Below are 15,098 nucleotides of genomic sequence, written 5' to 3'. Positions count from 1 at the left end.
TATCAAACATAAAAATTCAATTTCTATCGGACGTAAATCATAACAGGATGATTTCGTTACATGTACGATAATTAAACCGTCTCGTAATTTCGCTAAAAAACATACATTGATTATTTTATCACCAAACTATTTTCAAATAAAGAGATGGCGACTGTCGTCTTACTGTTCTGATAGCGCCTATTTTTATGAGACTGTAAATGTTAGTGTAATGTAATTGATTCTTGGTTGGTTCAAACTTTGTACACTGAGCTATGGGTTAATAAAATAGTGATGATCTCTTAACATGTTGGCAGCAACGCTCAAATGACCCCACCCAATGACGAAATTCAGTAGTCATTTTACACCTCATTATATACGAAAGAGTGTAACGCTATATCCAAATATGGCATATTATGCAAATGTACTCATCACGTCGAATATCAAATAGAGTTTGTTTCATAAAATGAAAATGTTACAAAAAGGGAAACTAACACAAACAAAACAAATACATAAATACTGACTTTTCGAAATTAAAAATGGAATACACACACGCACACAATTTAGTAATGTGTAGTAAAAAAAAACACCTCGGAATTTGAGTACTTACTTTCATATGACAAACGTTATAGAAGCTTCAACTCCCATTCATTTTTATACGAAAATTTATCCCGAGGTAATACTCGTGTACTTTGCACTTTGCGTGATTAGTAGTTAAAACCTGAGGAACCTACAGCGGCAAAAACTGTTTGTTCATTGAAATCTTCACAAATGCACAATTTATGAGTATTCCTGGCAGCTATAGAATCGTAGATGTCATGCGATGAACAACCTTGTGTGCTTTTAGAAAAAACTTATATCAAGTTTTAAAACTAATAGACTGTATGGATTAAGTAAGTGGAGAAAACCAGGGTACTGCAGATCACTAAAAAAATAAATACAGTCATAAACAGTTTTGACATAAACGGAAATGTTAAGAGTAGACTGTAGTTATGGATTTCAAAGTAAGGTTCTATGTCACTCACACATTCTGTTACACCACGTATATCCTTGGTAACTTCTGACTGAATTTATAGTCAGTTATTTGTGACGTTATAGGCATACATGCATTAAATTACGAGAATGATGAGATCTCGGGCTCAGTACGGGACTTGAATTCAATTCAATACGTACATACATTCTCGTCGTGTCTGTCTGTCTTTCTGTCTGTCTGTCTTTCTGTCTGTCTGTCTGTCTGTGTCTGTCTGTCTGTCTGTCTGTCTGTCTGTCGGTCTGTCTGTCTATGTATGTATGTATGTATGTATGTATGTATGTATGTGTGTGTGTGTGTATGTATGTATGTATGTATGTATGTATGTATGTATGTATGCATGCATGCATGCATGCATGCATGTATGTATGTATGTATGTGTATGTATGTATGTATGTATGTATGTATGTATGTATGTATGTATGTATGTATGTATGTGTATGCATGTATGTATGTATATGTATGGGGGTAGGTGGGTGGGTAGGTATGTCACCCTCTATTATGTCATCTTGGCATGTCTTTCATGGCATGCTATATTTTCGTCAACTGCTCCAAGTGTAGATTTAAATACAATTGAAAACTTTGACACGCGGAAAAATATACCAGCGCTGATTAGCGACGTCGAATTGAACAAATAAACAAACAGTTGTTGCTGCCCGAAGATATGTAATTAGAATGGAAGGCTGTCTCGTGTCTCATGAAATGTTAATGTCTTACTATGGCCATACACATATTATTGAGTCCGAGTTCCTTAAGCAAGTCAAGAAAAATGACATTTCCGTGTTCAAGTTGTATATTATAAGTATTTAATTATTCATGGATGATAAGATAATATATCATATCATATGATATAGGATAATGCTCCAAAATGCAATAGCTTTTTCATGTAATGAATAGTCATTTTTTAATTCTCAAATGTTGAAAACCCCACTTTATTTTAAAAAGGAATTTTATCCAGTTTGAGTGTGAATAAAATATATGCCTGAAGTTTACCTTGCATTATCGTGACCAGTAATCATGGAAGTTATCGAAAGAAATGGCCGATAGGGTGTCATCATGAAACGCCATAATAACGTAGGGTTAAGACTTGTAAATCTTTTATGACAAGGACCCCTTAACTCACGTTCAACTCGTCATTGAAAATCTCGTTCAATATATAACAGTTGCAGGTATGCATATCTCGAGGGGTGCAACAAAATGATATGTACTTCCACAAGTTAATCATACGTGTGTTATGATTAATACCTATAATGGGAATGGCTAGTATTTTTACATAAATTAAAGCTGGTTTTATCTTCTTCTCTTATATCCTGATACTGAGTAGGTATATGAATATTTGATATGTCATTATCACGTTTGGTCTTTGTGAATAGGATTTACACCGTGGTATTTCCCTGTCTTGTTTAGAGTATCTGACTAGATATTGGACCGACGTACGTAATGGTGTGGAACATAGTAATTAAGCCAACGCACAATGGTACAATGAAATCAAATACTCGACAGGCTTGTCCGTCAAACATGAATACACCCCGGGGTCTACCTTTTACAAATACATAATCAAAATATTCCATAATATCACAACTCTGTCATTACAATGATTGGATTGTGTCCTTGCTTCGAAATGAAAAATGAGTTAGTGAGATCTTAAAGAAAATTAAAAATTCGAGAGAGGCGACCATTAAATCATGAAAACTATTGTGGAAAATATCTTCGTGGTTGTCTTGTTTCGAATTTTCACAAATATCAGTTTGAAGTGCGATTGATTACCTTACAGTTTTACCATGGTCTGCGCCCATACCATTATTATGGTCATTTTTGACCTTAACTTTCAAGGAATTCTTGTTCACACAAACACAGGTTCTTTGATGGGGACTCGGGGCATTATTGAGATCATAGTGAATGCATATAATAAAATATTCATTTTACTCTGACTGGGTCAACAGGTGGTTGAAATAATGAAATAAATCTCCATTATAAAAAAGCGTTCAAGCACAAACGAATGTTGTATATCTCCGAAACCAGGATGGCCGGCTGAATGAAAACTTTTACAGGACATATCGAATGAAAAATTATCGAATGAATTCCCGTCATAAATTTTGGTCAATGACAAACAAAGTGTACATGATAAAATCACTCATTTCTTTCATGGTTTTAATATCAAATCAATATCGTTACTGTAACTGTTCAAACTATTACCATGTACACTGCACTATTCATTCCTTATCCTGTCAAAATAGTAACTGCAAAATAACTCTTATTTGTTTGGAGTTTGCTCATTGAATTCTGAACAAAATAATCCCCAATCTTTGCTTTCTTGACTTCTGTAACAAAATATATCGCCTGGCCCAAGTAAATGTGAGAAAATTGGGGAAAGAAGTACGTTAAATCCTTTCTCCAATTTTCTCAAATTTGTAAATCTCAATTGTTTAAAGTAGTAAAATGCTTCTTCTAGATTTTGTCGTCAACTTAATGTATACCGACATGAACAATACCGAAAATGGACGAGTGGGAGTTTTATATGGATACTGATATTGGAGGGCAACAGTAATATGGCTGCCGTAGAACATTCATTATATAAACGCGATCAGTCATTCTATAAACAGGCCAGTACAAAATCCCGGTAAATTTTCGACATATCTCCCGTAACAAAATATTCATCCTGGCATTTCGCAAATTTATGGTTAACACGTGTAAGAGCATACGCCTTACCGACCCGCGACAACCCCTTTCTCCCCACTCGTGTTCATTTGACAAAAATGTCATTCTGCTGTCATGGGCAATATACACTGTCAAGCTATATCGACCCCCACGTGGCACAGACGTGAATAAGCGCGCGCAAATGAACACATAATTATGAAAAAGCCATGACCACAGATTTGTGAGCAGAAATGTAGATAAGTGCATTGTCGCGTCATACCATACAAAACTGACCACATTCCCTAAACGTTGTTTTTTTTGCCAACAGTAATCGTTCGCTGTTTCAGTACTGTGCAATCCGTGAAGAAACATCCACATACAACAAATGAATGGTGCGTTGGGGTCAAAGGGTCACAGTCAGATAACAGCATAAGTGGATAACTGACAAGAAAATATGAATTATTCTCCATCATTATACTTTCATAACATATTTCTTTAAATTCATGTATAATATGAGTGCTCTGGGAAATAAAAGATTTTACCTTTAGTTCATAGGGGGTTCTTTTGCATTGACATCAGTCTCGGAGTCATTCGGAACAACACGAGCAAACTTCACATTACCATTTTCTCCCGGTATGTCATAGTCGGTGAAATTGTATATGCGATTGTAGCCTCTATTCACTGTTCTTATCACGCCAATAATAGATCACTTTCTTTCGAGAGAACAAAATCAATAATTTTTAATTTCCCAAAATGATTCCAAGACATTACATATATTCGGTATATATAAATATATATATATATATATATATATATATATATATATATATATATATATATATATATATATATATATAAGAACAATAGACACCGGTTAATCAGAAAGACAATGTCATCTGGCTGGACACAATTTTAAAAGGAATACTTCATTTTATCGCCTGGCTAGATAGTTTTGCTCAAATTGCTACATGCCGTTATATAGTTCAACAAAAACATGAATACGTTTGTTACATTTCAATCCTTTGAATATTGCAGATCACTGAAACGTAGCAATGTTCGTATGATTTTTCGCCCGCGCAAACAGATAAAATTGTGTTATAAGACTTTTGTTGAGCCAGACAATAAAATGTAGCAATATTAGAAAATTTTTCGTGGAATCTTACTCGAGTTTTGCCTGCGTCATGTTATCTGTCTACTATTGTATCTTTACTCCTGGATTGACAAGGTTTTTTTTCATTTATAACTTTTCATCGCCTCTTATTGATTTTTGTAAACTGTAAAACTTCAAGGTAAAGATTATAAACCATACCTTGTTGTCAATCCTTCATGGTAATCATTGAATTGAACACAGTTCGATAACAAAAATTACCACCAGAATACAAATCATTTTTTTATTGTATGATGTGCAGACGACCATTGTCTTATTTGTCTGAAATGATGACCGGGGCTGTTTTCTCATAATTTGTTTTGAGATACGGAATTCATATTTTCAATTTTAATCTTCTTCATAAACCGTACTGCCCCCCCCCCCCACACACACACACACACACACTCCTCGCTTACACTCTTGCGTTGTAACTGTACAGTGGGGAGTGTATTTTCATACACAGTTTGTGTCTGGTTATTTATGGTGTCTGTAGTTCCCAGAGTTGTAAGAAAACGAGTTCCGATTATTTTGACATATATTAATAGCAGATGTAAAGAATCATGTAGACGGAAGGTCATCAACAAACAAACAAAACATCAATAAGTGGAAGGTCAAACACGAACCCCCCTACGGTCCACACCCCTCTCCCGGTATATTGAAACACGTCCCATACTTTACCGGGTGAAGTCGATTCTTTCTAACAACTCTGTAAATATACTGTTCCCATGTCGCCAACCGATGGAAAAAGAGCATTAACATTTAACGAGTATTTAGAATGAATATCATCAAAACTCCCAAAGATCTTCTTGTCAATGAATAGACGTGCAACTATTCTTAATCACTGTTGTTAAACCTTACACAATTGACCTTTCACCTTCGGCATGTTTGTTTTCGCGCGTCTTTTCAACACGCGGCTACATATGCGTGTTTTGATGGCTGTAGAACTATAATTGGAACAAGTCTTTGGTTACACTCAAAATACTTATTGTTGTTTATTGCGTACATGGTGTCCATAAATGCGATTTCTTTTCAGGGTGTTTGAATTTGATTTAGTAAACACTGTAAGCTTAGTTACGTACATCTATCCCATTGTATCACTTTCCTTAGACCGAACAGCTGTTACATATACTCATAAACTAGTTTTTCTTGATTCACTAGTTTTCCTTTATTAGAGTAAAATTCCAATATATGGCCAATTTCTATTCGTATTTTTTTATAATTGTGGCAAGGACATTTTGTATGATTTTTTTTAAACCATGGCATTTTGTTTTCTGCACCCTCCTTGTCCAAGATATCACACAGTAATCATGATATTTCTTACCAACACATGCACGACTAGCTGCTGTTGTCGCTGCAAGATCCAACATGACCATTAAGATCACCACCACCGCATACACTACTACTACTACTACTACTACTACTACTACTACTACTACTACTACTACTACTACTACTAGCACCACCACCTATATACATCATCACCACCACCACCACCACTACTACTACTACTACTACCACCACCACCACCACCATCATCACCATCTCCACCTCTACCATCATCAGCCGGGCACCACCGTACCACCACCACCACCACCACCACCACCACCACCACCACCAAAGCTGGCCCAGCATCATCCCACACCAACCCTACCATCCAACAACCATCATCATTACCGCCATCATCATCATCATCATCATCATCATCATCATCATCACCATCATCATCATCATCATCACCACCTCCACCACCACCACCACCACCACCACCACCACCACCACCACCACCACCACCATCATCATCATCGCCATCGCCATCATCATCCTATCTCTATAACTCAATGTCTTCCTCATACCTCTTAAATCTGTCAAAACTTTACATAATAAATTATACATTCACATCAATCATCTTTAAGATTGTCAACGAACTAACAGTGTTGATTACATACGCACTACATATCCACCGTACTCGGAGAACATACGTTACAGCGCCGCTCAAACCCCCCGAGCAGTTCAGCTCAGTTAGTCGAGATACACATAACAGTGAGTTTCTGTGGATCAACTTGTAGGCCTGTGGGGGCGTTCTAGTCGTTACGCTTCCTACATTGCCTTTGAGTATTTTCAACCTATACTACATTGTCAGTGACATTCACCTTTGTAGCATTTTTCCATCAATCTTTGATGGTCTTTTTACTTTATTATTGCGAATAACAGAAAGTGTACTGTGTACTGTAATTTCACACCTATGTTTCCCCATTACTACATGTAGTTGACACTATTTGTACTTATAAACCATTTTCCCTACTTTACTTAGCTATTTTCACCATAATTAAGGGGCTTTATTGTTCACAAATATAATTAGTAAATATCACTGTTGCCCATTTTATCAAGCCATTACCAAAAACCATTTTATCAAACTTAATTTGTCATTTGGACCACGAATAATACATTAAATACTTACGTAAAGCTGATACAATCTGCAAATTAAATTGAACATAAAACTACGAATGTAACTCCACGGAAACACATATGTTCAACGTACATCAACATGAAGTGTCACCCGGTAATGTACCGATGGAAGCAACCAGACATACATAGTTAACGTTCTGACTGCCTTGTACTAGAATCATACAGAAAGGCAGTACCAGTACACAAATTGATGTCTTTTTTGCGTCTCGTCACAATCATGTAATCACGACAATCTTAGACCATTTTGTGTTCTGAGCGTCAATAGATCGTAAATCACGATTTACTGGAATAACCGCCAAATTATTCTCTAATGTGAACCTGTTGACTTGACCTGCTAGATCAATCGTAACTCACGTTTCAAAGAAATTAGTTAAAATTTGTCGGCTTTTTCTGATTTCATGCTTATTTTCTATCCTTCCAAATCGGTTCATCATAACTTTAGTTTTTTGGTATGTCACGATTTACGATAATAACCATCAAATCATTCTCTAATGTGAACCTATTGACTCTTAGACCACTCATCACTCAAGTTACCATTTCTAAAAAAAATAAGTCAAAGTTTGTCGGCTTTTTCTGATTTCATTCTTATTTTCCTATAATACCAAATCGGATTATTACTTTTTTTGCTTTAATATTGGATCGTAAGTAACGTTTTACCGCCGGGAATAACTGCCAAATCATCCTCTAATATGAACCTGTTGACTTGACCTCTAGATTAATCATTACTCGAGGTACCATTTCTAAGAAATTAGTTGATATTGGTTTATTTTGTTGTGTTAGTATTTTTCTAAACGTTCAACTCTTTACATCAGGAAACCATCATAATGACGCCAGTTTGTAATATATTGTTTCAGGACTGGATTTCAATTATCGATATTGTACATATACCGTTGCTTGCAGCTCGTCAATAGACTCTAATTCCTAATCATAGTTATTGGAGCACAGAGTATTTTCAAAGTTTTCCTTCTTTCTTCGTCTCACTATGTCTACTTGTTTGACTGGCTGTAGATAGATTATATGAATATATACATAATGTGCTAACATTAAAATACATACGAACATCATTACATGCTCGGGCACATGACAACTCTTCATACTTTTATTCATTGAATAATAACTGACATCAATATGTTATGACCATTAGTGCTTAATTTGTATGATTTATTGTCATCATTACAAAAACAAAAAACCACCGGTCACTGGAAGACATGATTTCATTACGTCATTGCTCACTGTCTGTCTGTCTGTCTGTCTGTCTGTCTGTCTGTCTGTCTGTCTGTCTGTCTGTCTGTCTGTATGTATGTATGTATGTATGTATGTATGTATGTATGTATGTATGTATGTATTCGTAACTGCTTACGTACCTGCACAAATGTGTAGTTAAATATAATGCCAGTACACTGTTAGTGAAGTTGTGTGATTTTGTATTGCGCTATCACACGTATACTTCTAGGAGTCAATAATACAATTTGAACTTGTACGGATTTAAATCGAGACCGTGTACCACTTTATAGTGACCGTGTACCACTTTATACTGCAGTGTATAAAAAAGCTTAACAAGATACAGGTTATCTTGGTTATCATTTTGTGAACGTATTCATACATATATCAGGAATTCCTATACACATGTATGCGATTTACAATTTGATAGCGGATTACTTTAATAATTCCTATTATACCAATAGTGTCATTGTATCTAGGTACCTTCCTCTTTTTCTACGTCAACATTTCTATATTAAGCCAACCTTTGCTTCTCCCCACGTTTTAATTAAATCTTCAAAAACACGCCGCGGATGTACAATTTATTCATCCTGTGAACGGAAAGGGAATCAAAATGCAAATAAAGGACCACTGAATATACAGCAGACAACTTAATATGGAATTATGTAAGTGGAAGTCCATCTCATTTGCAAATGCATCGACGATTTTTCTAATCACATTTGCGCCGCTTTTGTCAATTCATCTACATATGTTTGCTTTGACAAAGACTTCTACAAACAAGCAGATTGGTCATGCATGGCTTCAATTGGGGTAAAAATGAACCATTCAGTCCCTATCTATCTTTACCATCACTATGACAACAACGCAAACGGATGCAGAAGTCACAGTACAAATGAAAATTCATTCGGATTCCATTTAAACCTTCGAATGAAGATAATTCCGTTGTAACCTGAATACCAGATTAGTTGTACACCTGACAAAAGATTTTTATGGCAGCTGTGAAATAAATAGTCTGATGAAAATATTAACAGTGAAGTACAGGAAATGGGAAAAGCTAGCATCTATTTACGACGCCTGCAGCAAGTAAACTCAAACAGCAAACTTTCAAATCAAAATTGTACATTATTACGATGAGATGAACCCTACTTTGAAAATTCTCTTTATGTGAAAACTAGTAATTTGTGTGAAAGGTTTGATATTTTCATTTTTAACATGATAACAAATGTCAAACAAACTTTGCATTTGCTTATATTTTGATATGCACGGTAATACGTTTCAAATGCACCAGTATCGAGCATTTTCCTATCAAAATCATTGCCCATTTCTTTTTGAACGTTTCACTGGTACGGTATTTGAGTAGATAAAATACATATCTGTCTGGTATTCCTATTTTTGGTACACCAACTTGGCATTTCATCTTTGTATTACAACACAATGACAGCAAAGATGACAGAGCACATTTAGCATTGACTGTAAAATAGCATTTGAAATTGTTAAAAAATATACCTGTACCGACAAAAATGTCCTCTTCACAATAGTACCGAAATAATTTCAAAGGGAAGAAGTTGGATATCTTTAATGTTTTTGTGAGTTGGGGGGGGGGGGGGCGCTTGCTGCATATGAAAAGGTACCAACTACGTCAGACAAATATAACACCACAAGACGATTTTTGACTTTGAATGCGTATGTCACAGTTGATATTACATTAGATCAGTTTAATGCAGATTCTATGTTCTATGGAAGTGTTTCTATGCAGGTTTATAAACTCAAATTTTCCCCAAGTAGGTCACATCTATTTATCACTGTGTGTAAGTTCATCCCACCTTACATTGACAACTTAACTGAGCATGTATCTTTAAAGCCCATTTTATTATGCAACCATGCAATGTCAGAGACAATACATTCTTGGAGTGTATTATTTTAGTAAGGCCGAATAAAAAGAGTGATTCCGATTACCCTCAGATGGGGTAGGTAGATTTTTTATTTCATATTTATATATATATTTTTTTCATATGTGAGTTTCTAGTTCAGGTAGTCATGTTTTATATTGTTTTTGAATAATTTATGGTCTCTGTGTTATTGGTTTCTTCTCATCAGATATACAGCCATTACAGATTGGAAGAACAGCTATACATTGTCTGATGTCAGTTTTCGCATCCAATATTTCTTGCGAGACTTCACAATTTTCGTTATTTTATTATTTTTTCTCGAATACGTATAAAAAGGTTTAGGGTCGGCAGTGAAAACCGGGTAACCGTAACCAAAATTATTTTTAGGCCTAAGCTTAAACAGAAAAACAGCCGAACGGAGGGAGTACTAACATATTAAGTACTGAGTGAGTGAGTGAGTGAGTGAGTGAGTGATTAAGCTACTTATTGACTGACTGACTGACTGACTGAATAACTGACTGACCGTGTACCTGACGTACTGCGTGAGTAACTGATGGATTGACTGACCGAATCAAAATCTTAAAAACTTAAAAATCTGTCTGGCTGACTCACTGAATGATTAATGGAATGATTGATTGACGGATCGACTAACTGACTGACGTATTTATGGACGGACGGTTGATTGATTGATTGATTGATTGATTGATTGATTGATTGATTGATTGATTGATTGATTGATTGATTGATTGATTGATTGATTGATTGATTGATTGATTGATTGATTGATTGATTGATTGATTGATTGATTGATTGATTGATTGATTGATTGATTGATTGATTGATTGATTGATTGATCGATCGATCGATCGATCGATCGATCGATCGATCGATCGATCGATCGATTGATTGATTGACCGCCCGACTTACCGACTGACCGAACGACTGACTGACCGAGAGAGAGAGAGGGGGGGGACGGACTGAGAGACAGGTAACTGAGCGCTGTTTAGCTGATCGTGTGTATTACCCGTACCTTTTTGTTAACCTAGTAACACTCCAACATTGGGACTTAAAACTAACTTAAAGTAACACTCCAACATCGGGACTTAAGTATAAGATGTGATATAATTATAGGGGAGTCTGTTTAATTGCTACACTTGTACAAATGAAATCCTAGACTTAACGATTTAATAAGCAACAGTTATTGGATCCTGGACGATTTAAAGTGATGTCTTGTCTGTATTCAAACATTCTAATTAAATGTAAATGTCAGGATATCTAAAAGGCTATATCATGCCGACAAAAGGATTTGTGTGCATCAGCGATGAAATATATAGTAGCAGCATTTTAACTACTTAAGATATAAACTGTTTCGCTTGCAGCGCATTCATAAATATTCCTCCAGTAAACATATGGTATAATTTTAAACGAACATGAGTTATATAGACGAGTGCTGCGTCACTGTGTGGTACATCACATTGAATATAGCCATGCAAGCATTGCAACATTGTCGATGGAAAGTTTATATAATTGATCAAATATGGTAAAAATAATTTTATAAGATTTGCTAATTTATCATTCGTGATTGTGTTTTCAAACTTGCCTTTCGAAACATGCAATGATGAATTGGTCCTCATTTCCTTACATTGTAAAAGAAGATACCGATTCCTAAGATGCCGGCCCTTATAGGCAGTGACCTTGTGAATCACTTGATTCTTAGGCAGACAGGTGGCTGGGTTTATTTATCACCTGCCAATGAAAAGCAAGGTACATACCAGAATGTCACACAGAACCTATGCATTAGATCAGCAGGTTAGAGCATTCCGACTAGAATTCAGGGAGCATTGGTACGACATGTCATCATTATATTTATGTACACTTAAATACACACACACACACACACACACACACACATACATACATACATACATACATACATACACACACACATACATACATACATATATACATACATACATACATACATACATACATACATACATACATACACAGAGACACACGCATAATACACATACATACATACATACATACATACATACATACATACATACATACATACATGCATGCACACATACATACACACACACACACATACATACATACATACATACATACATATCAAATTCTTTTATTTCCAACTTACATGAACATAGCATGTACAGGTAAAGTATTTACATAATTCCTTTACAGAATACACACACAATACCTTGCAGGAAATCATACTGACTAGTGAACGAGTTTCTCTTGGTCACTTATGACAAACGTTCACGTGATATCTGGTTGTTATAGTACCTACATCTCAATCTCCAAATTTTGTAAGAACCTATTATTGAGCTGACACTACAATATTTGGTGATGGATTTGGAATTCCTTCTATTTAAACCAGCTTTGATCAAACCACTTGTGACTTTATGATGTACATTTCCGAGACTTCCAATGACAATAACTATTATTTCTGAACGAAAGCCTGTAGTGTTTATTTCTAGTGAGAGTGGAAAATATTTGTCGAACTTCTTCTGAAAACACAATGAAATATGTGCATCAAAGGGTACGGACACTTCAACTAATATTGCATGTTTGTTCTGTTTATCGATGATTGTAATGTCATACATACATACATACATACATACATACATGCATACATATATTATATTGAACAAGTAGGGCCATGAGATTAGACAATTCTGTATGGATTTTTTACCGTAGAAGCGTCCAAAGCAAGAGAATAATAGTCAGACGACAGGCCATTCTCCTTTAAACAGCTGACTTGGTTAGTTTTGTTTAAAATGAAGGTAAACAATGTTAGTTTTATAGTCGAACAGTGAGGTCACAAGCTATAGCATGATTGAATACAAACTATTTACAATTGATTTAATATCCACAAACGTTTAATCCAACATGAAATGGGATGGGCCAGATTTCAACATTTGTCCTGTGATATATCTATATCATGTGAAGATTTACACATATTACTGTTCCTATTGAACATGTTTAATCGTCATGTGTAACCATGGTATCTTCTGCAGTGCAGTTAGACAAACTAATCAAATCAATTATTCGATAACGTACTTTGTATGTGCACACAAAAAGTTATACTGAAATTAGAGCCAAGGTGAAAAATGTGTCAATGCTATGTAAATATGTTGTGCTCTTTTCAAAGTAAAAATCAACTTTACCAGACGAATTGATAATAATGGTGTGTCAAGTTAGCCACTGTATTTAGCCCAGGTTGAGTATGTTGTTCCTTTTAAGACATTTATTAGTTCGAAATGCTGTTTTGGTATGGTGTGTATAAACTGATTCATTACAACAATGGTTCCGCTATTCCGCTATCTTATTTGATGGCTATGATGAGTCCTTGGAGAATCCTTTGATGCGTTTGATGAATTTCATATTTTATATATCGTCGTCATAACTACCTACGTTTGCTTAAAGGGTCACAATTACCTAATTCCTTGACAGAACTCAATATCTGTCGATTCGGAATCGAATTACTTAATTTTAAAACATTTATAGTACAACTCTCTGTAGGCGAGGTTCACATTTTCGGTTTCAACCAGGATGGCAATATACGTACATAACACAATTTCACAGAGGTAAAGCGAACCCCTCCTGTAAGGACAAACAAGCCAAACCTTTCGATTGATATACCATCATGCATTGCATGTATATGATAATGGATTTGCCTTGAAGTGAAAGAAAGTAGAAAACTCTTAGAATTAACTGATATTATCTCGCCTGGTAAGATGAGAATTCAAAATAGAAATAAATGTTGTTCATACTTATGGAACGCACTCCTCATGCATAAAAATATATGAATCAACACTATGAACAATGATGCGAAGCAATTAAACATTCGCACCAAACACATTAAAGTTGAATATTCGACGGTGCCTTTTAAAGTTAAGTGGTCTCCTGATATGCATAGCATGTTCAGCTGGTGAGCTTTCTTGTGAAGTGCAGTGCTTAGGGTCTGACAAGGTCTGACCTCCACATCACGTTGACTTTAGTTTTTTTGTACGATGTCAGAGTTTAAGCATCCCTAGTTACCGGCTAGATATTCATAATGTGAAACCTCAAGACACACGTGTGTATTATAAGACAGCTGCACCAGGAAGCCGATATATTAACTTCTAAAATTCAATTACTTGCATTTTTCAACTTTCCTTATGAAAAAATATATGATTATTATCAATAAGAATATAATTTTTGTATAATATCAAATATTGATACTGTATTTCGCAATACTGTGTGTCCATCTACATATAAATGATACTCAGAGGGAGGCTTTGGATTTTCTTTTGTAAAAAAGACGTCATTTCCTGTATGATTTTCCGAAAATGATTTGCAAAAATCTCCAAGCTGGCAGAATGCATGAGAGTGCAGTAGTTCTTTACAGGATTTCACAGTTGAGTAAGTTCCCAAGGTGCTATCACCCAGAATCATATGTAAATTGATAGCAGTGATCAAGTGTGTTAAAAGCAGAAATAAGTTTGACTGGACATAACGCAGTGATTGATGGGTGTTTGATTTTTGATACTGTCTACAATTGCACTCTGAGGTTTGTACTACATGTACATCGTACTAGCAGTAGTTGACATCGACTAGGAACGTTCTATTTATTGAGCACAATGCATTAGCTTGATGACTGGATTTGTATTAACTCTGATTGGCGTTTGGTTCTCAATGACGTAAGGACGTTGTGTTATCTGTC

Source organism: Glandiceps talaboti, chromosome 3 (genome assembly GCF_964340395.1).
Source record: "Glandiceps talaboti chromosome 3, keGlaTala1.1, whole genome shotgun sequence".
Lineage (NCBI taxonomy): Eukaryota > Metazoa > Hemichordata > Enteropneusta > Spengelidae > Glandiceps > Glandiceps talaboti.
Note: the sequence above shows the minus strand (reverse complement) of the source record.